This window comes from Citrus sinensis, chromosome 7 (genome assembly GCF_022201045.2).
Source record: "Citrus sinensis cultivar Valencia sweet orange chromosome 7, DVS_A1.0, whole genome shotgun sequence".
Lineage (NCBI taxonomy): Eukaryota > Viridiplantae > Streptophyta > Magnoliopsida > Sapindales > Rutaceae > Citrus > Citrus sinensis.
Window position 1 is genome coordinate 19,829,450 of NC_068562.1, and position 6,146 is coordinate 19,835,595.

The window sequence follows — 6,146 nt, forward strand, 5'->3', positions numbered from 1 at the left end:
TTTGGCACGGTAAGCCCTTAGCACCATATTGATTAGAGTGTGGTTCATAAGGTGTGGATTCCCCCCTCATGATTTAATTGGCATTAATAAGGATTATTTAGCCCATGATGCATGTTGATACGGATCCAGATACCCAAGTACATCATTTCAATAGATTTCGCTTCAATTTATTCTCGCCATTGCAATTCCAATTTTAGAATTTATTATCGTCATCTCAATTCCAATTTTAGGATAATTTAAATCACTTCCACCACAATTCAACCACCCATTTACAAAATTAATTCTACATATAATTAAAATCCACCTCCTCGTGGGATCGACACTCGTCACCATTGATCTATACTACAATAGATTCTTGCGCTTGCGAGTACATTAAAATGTGCACAACAAGTTTTTGGCGCCGTTGCCGGGGAGGTAAGTAATTTTAATTCATAGAATTAATTTGTGTGAATAATTTCTTTTAAATTGTTGTCTTGTATTTTTTTTAAAAAAAAAAGAAAAAAAAGTGAATCTGCATTTAGAGGTTAGTATTTCTTTTCTTTCTCTATTCTTTACAATTATACAATTTAATTTTTAAGTTATTTTTCTTTGTAATTTTTGTTTATCTTAATTTAATTTTCTTTATTAAGTTTTAATTTAATTTTTAGTTAATTTCACATATTTGTTTTTGTGTATTTTTATAGAAAGGTTGTAATAGCGCAATAAGGTTAGTATCGTAATTTCTCTCTCTTCTTTAATTTTATTTGTTTTGTTCCCATCTTTATTTTTTTTATTTGTTTTGCATGCATGGTCGTAGGTCATTATTATCTAATCTTGAACCTATAGACCTTGAACTAGAAAAAACACTTCGCATGCACAAGAACGTTAAAAATAAAATGGATTTACAAGCACCACAGGAGAGGCCATTTAAGGACTATTTTAGTCCCTTAGCTAATTTGAGCACATCATGCCTAAGATACCCAAATGTAGCTGTTAGGAGTTTTGAATTAAAACCCAGTGTGCTAAATTGTCTCCCAACATTTTATGGCCTAGAAAATGAGGACCTATATAATCATCTGAATGATTTTCATGCAATTTGTCAAACTTTTAAATATGAAAATTTTTCAGACGATGATATTAAACTCAGATTATTCCTATTTTCTTTAAAGGATAGAGCTCGTTCATGGTTAAATACTTTACCTGCTAATAGCATTTCATCATGGGAACAAATGGTAACAAAATTTTTGAATAAATATTTCCCAGTGCATAAAACCAATGCTATTCGCAGGGAAATCTCAGAGTTTACCCAGAGAGAGGACGAGCAGTTTTTTGAAACATGGGAGCGATTCAATGGGCTACTCTTGAAGTGTCCACATCATGGGTACGAGAAATGGCACCAATGCCAATACTTTTTGAAGGGATTATTGCCGAATGTGCAAGAATGGCTAATGGCAACAAGTGGAGGAGAGCTAAAGTCAAAAAGTGCATCAGAAAGAAGATTACAGCTGGCAGAACTTGAAGAAATTCGCAATGATGCATACGAAAATGCCAAGATTTACAAGCAACGAATGAAAGTCTTCCATGATAAGCAAATTATGAGAAAATCGTTCACTCTAGGTCAGAAAGTGCTTTTATTCAATTCTCGCTTGCACCTATTCCCAAGTAAGTTACGCTCTCGTTGGTCTGGCCCATTTATTGTTCATACTGTTTTTCCACATGGGGTAATTGAAATTAAGGACCCAAAGAATGGTGTCACGTTTAAAGTTAATGGTCAAAGATTAAAGCCATATCTAGAATACCAACCACATGGAGAAGACATCGAAATAAATTTGAGTGACCCACCAAATTTGAATTGATTTTTTTTTTCGGTGATTTGATTTTTTTTCTTTCTTTATATTATTTTTTTGCTAATTGAAATTATTTTTGCATAAGTGTGTTTGTTTAACTATTAAGTTTTCTCTTATCATTTTTTATCATGAGTACCTTACTTAGACCGTTCCTTCTGAACATTCTTAAACCACTTCAACGTGTCAAAACTCATCTCAAAAGGCAGATTCAATTTTGTAAAACACATCGTATTTGGGCTCTATAACCACCAGAGTTAGTAGCCTATGTTGAGAGTTTAGAAAGCCAACTCAAAGACATTGAGAGAAGTGTTTACGACATCCAGTTGGAGCTTGAGGTAAATTCAATAAGAGGACGATTTTAATTTTCTTTGTGTGTTTTAATTTGTTTTTCTGTTTGTGTGCTTTAGTTTGGTACCCCGGTGAAGTGGCGGATAACGGTACTCCGTGACAATCAAGTCGGTTACTTCAGTTTCCCATAATAACTGATATTCTGAGGTGAAGGTATGGACAGAAACGAGATTCTAGCGAAGCTTCACAAGCGATTCCCTTCACTTCCTCATAATGCCCTCCTTACGATCTATGAAGCTTGGTCCGAACGCATGCGATTGCTCATGAGTAATAACATACCTGCTGATATTTGTTGGTTAATTGAGGCAAAAGTACGATTGGCAGGTGAGTTACCTCCAAATTTTATTACATACATGCCTGCTTGTGGTAAAGGAAATTATGTAAGAAAACGACGAGCTCGAAGAATTTCTGTTGCTTGTCATAAGTGTGCCAGAATGAGTTGCAATAAAAACCCATATTCTTTAGGAATGGTGTCTGATAACAGGGAAGATAAGACTCAATTCATTAGGGATGGCTTGAATAAGGAATTATTGGATGATATCCTTTTGTCTCTTGAAACGCATCCCAGTGGATATGTGCAAGGAGTGATTCTCCAGTTATGGCCATTATTCCAGAAAGAGCATGCACGATATAGTCTTGGGAATCTGACCATAAACGACCATATTTGCCAGTTTATAAGAAAACTGGATAGGAAGCCTATCCTCGACCCATAGAGGGCGTTCAAGCCGTTTCTGGACGTAAAACCAGAGGAAGATGTGAGCCACAGTCGCAACTACCTGTAAATATCCTTTCACTTTACTGTTATTTTATTTCACTATTGTTTTATTGTGTGCATTATTATCTTTAATAATTTTATTACTGTTTTCTTTTTTCTTATTACTGTTTGCTTTTTCCCTTTTACTGTTTCATTTTTTACTAGTGAGCCACGTGCTTTACGCGTTATTTGACACTGATATGTTACCTCATACACAACTGTGATCCACTGTCACCAAGATTCTTAACTGTGATTTCTTTTTTGTCAAGCACTCATAAATTATTTTTGAGAAGTATCACAATGGCAACTACTCCCAATAGACAATTCAAGAACATATGTGTGCTTTCTGGATTTACATATGGCAAACATAACGAGTTCGTTGAGGCAGCCATAGATCTTGGTCGAAGCATAGCAGCGAGAAAATTACACTTGGTGTATGGAGGAGGTAATCGAGGGTTATCAAAAATGGTCTCAGAAACAGCTTTTATCAGAGGCAGCCAAGTGTTAGGCATCATCCCAAGAGTCCTAAAACCATTGGGCAGTTCGTCTGACTCATCAACTGAAGAAGAGTTAGTTGTATCAGGTATGCAAGAAAGAATAACTAAAATGCTTAATCATGCTGATGCTTTTAATTTCCTTCCAGGAGATCTTGCAACAATAGAGGCACTTATCACACTAGCATCTTGGGCCCATCTGCACATCCACCAGAAACCCATTGGTTTGTTAAATGTCAATAACTTTTATGATGGCTTTATCGCATTTCTTAACCATGCAATAAAAAACTATTTCATTCCTTCTAATGTGAAAAAACTTTTTATTTGTGCTTACACTGCTAATGAGCTACTTGATCTGTTACAAGCTTATAAACCGGAGCCAGACCCCTGGACCTTTGTGTTGGAGCGCCCAAATAATGATGGTAACAGTAGCCGCAGTAAGAAGTACAAATTAGATTTAACTCTCCGCTTGTAAATATTGTTTTCTGTGTTGCACCACCCAGGTGATGTCTTCTAAACTCTACTTCTTTCCTTTCAAACATTGAGGACAATGTTTCGTTCAGGTTGGGGGGAGGGAATAGTCGACAATTGTGGAATTTTGGTTAAGTTTTTACTAATGTTTTGTTGTAGAAACTAACTGTTGCTAACTTTTTGTGTTGAAGATGGCTAAATATGGAGTGCAGTGCCTCTAGAAATGCATCTTCATCGTTTAAAAAAAAATTAAAAACTAAAAAAAAATTCAGACATTTTCTTTTTCTTTATTATGTTTTTATGTTTATTTTTCTTCTTTTTAATTTCTCCTCTATAAATATACATTTTCCAACTTGTGAGTCGAAGATGGCTGAATATGGAGTGTAGTGCCTCTAGAAACGCATCTTCTTAAAAAAAACAAAATAAAACCATTTTCGTTTTCTATCATTTTACGTGTAACTTTTCTAATTAATTTTTCTGCATCATTTTCATATTTCTGCATACATATTTTCCTTTCATGTTTAGAATAGGTTGGGGGGTAGAATGTTGTTTAAAAAAAAATTGTGTGATTTGTTTTAACATGATTAATTTCAAATTTTAGTATTTGTATTATCTTTGGTCTTAAGTGATGTTACGCTATGTTTGCTACTCTACATGTTGATGTCGGAGACAAATGTGAGTTGCTTGAAGGAATGAACATGTCATAATAAGTACCAAGTGAGTTTTTGAGCCTATTATTTTTCTTGGAGAATAACCCTTTTGCCCACTCTTTATACAGCTTAGCAGTTTATTATTTTACACACGATCTTTAAATTGCTTTTGAGTTAACCCTTAAAATAAATTATAAAATAAAAAAAAAGAAAAAAATGTGTGTTGTTACATTGGGAGGCCCATCTAACTAGTAGATATGGATGATTATTTAGAGCCCTAAAAGACGATGGAAATGCCATCTTTGTTCCGTTTGAGCCTTTCTAGCCATCCCTTTTATTAAATATCCATAGTTAACCCTTTTGAGCCTTTAAAAAAAAAAAAACCTTTTCTTTGTCAACTTATCATCTTGACCCACTCCGATTGGGAGTATTACCCGATGTCTTATAAGTTCCATCACCTATTTATATTTGAGAAAAATGTAAATAATCATTTTGTTCAGTGAAGTTATGCCAAAAAAAAAAACAAAAGTTGTTGTTTCAAAAGAATAAAAATAAAAATAATAGGTGAAATCCACCTTGCAACTTTCAAAAAAAAAAAATTCTCTGCATTTTTCTCAAACATACACTTTGCTTTCCTTATTTCCCTTCTTTGTTAGCCATGTCCCCAGCCTACGTTACGTCCTAATAAAAGTTCTTCTTGATTTTAGGGAACTATAGTTTGAAGTAGAAGCTAGTTATATGGGCTAAAAAGATGTAGTGATGCATAATAAAAAAAAAAAGATAAATAAAGTGGGTTGACTAGCATTTTTGTTTGACTTGAGATCGTATTATTTCTAAGCTGAGGGCATATTTATTTCATCTTGGTGAAAGCATGTGATATCACTTCTTTATTATTTTCTCTCTCAATTACCATTCATTGGAGTGACTATTTTTAGTGGGTTTAATTTATTTGTGAGAGTGTCACTACTTCCAGTGAGATTTTGGGGTTTGACATGTCATTCTTAAAAGTAGATATAACAAAGTCTACTGGATTAATTCATGTGGATGGTTGATGTGAGTGTGATGTTACTTTAGACTGGAGATAATGCTTATACTTTTATTTGATTGCTATCATTAATCTGATTGAATAAACACGAGTGTTTCTAAATTTAAAAAAAAAAATCATTTTGAATTTGAATTTTATTTTCGCTTCATTTGCTAGGGACTAGCAATAAGCTGGTTGGGGGGTGTGTTGCATGTTAGAAAATGCATATTTATAAAGAAGAAAACTGTCATTTTACATTTCAAGTCTTACTAACACCTTTACTTTTATGAATTTAACCTTCTTTTGACTTAATTTCGTTTGTTTTATTTTAATTAAGTATTTTATGTATTTTAGGGGCATCATAGTTATTTCACAATAAACGAGAGATCAGATGGCAAAACGGACATCACTTTTGAACTCAGGACGGTCAAAAACCTTAGGAGGAGCATAAAAGGAAGAATAACACTGTTCACATGTACGGTACTATTCACGTGTACGGTACTGTATACGTTACTGTTCACGACACTGTTCACATAGACGGAAGATGACGTGGCATTGACCGATGATGTGGCATTGACT

At 34.0% G+C, this 6,146-nt stretch overlaps 1 non-coding gene across 1 annotated transcript; it reads right to left on the reverse strand.

The window, feature by feature from the left end:
* Nucleotides 1–1,259: 1,259 nt before the first annotated feature.
* LOC127898969 (small nucleolar RNA R71) lies at nt 1,260–1,363 on the reverse strand. The gene has a single exon (XR_008050737.1). It is a non-coding gene; the product is annotated as a small nucleolar RNA R71 (small nucleolar RNA).
* Nucleotides 1,364–6,146: the final 4,783 nt, after the last annotated feature.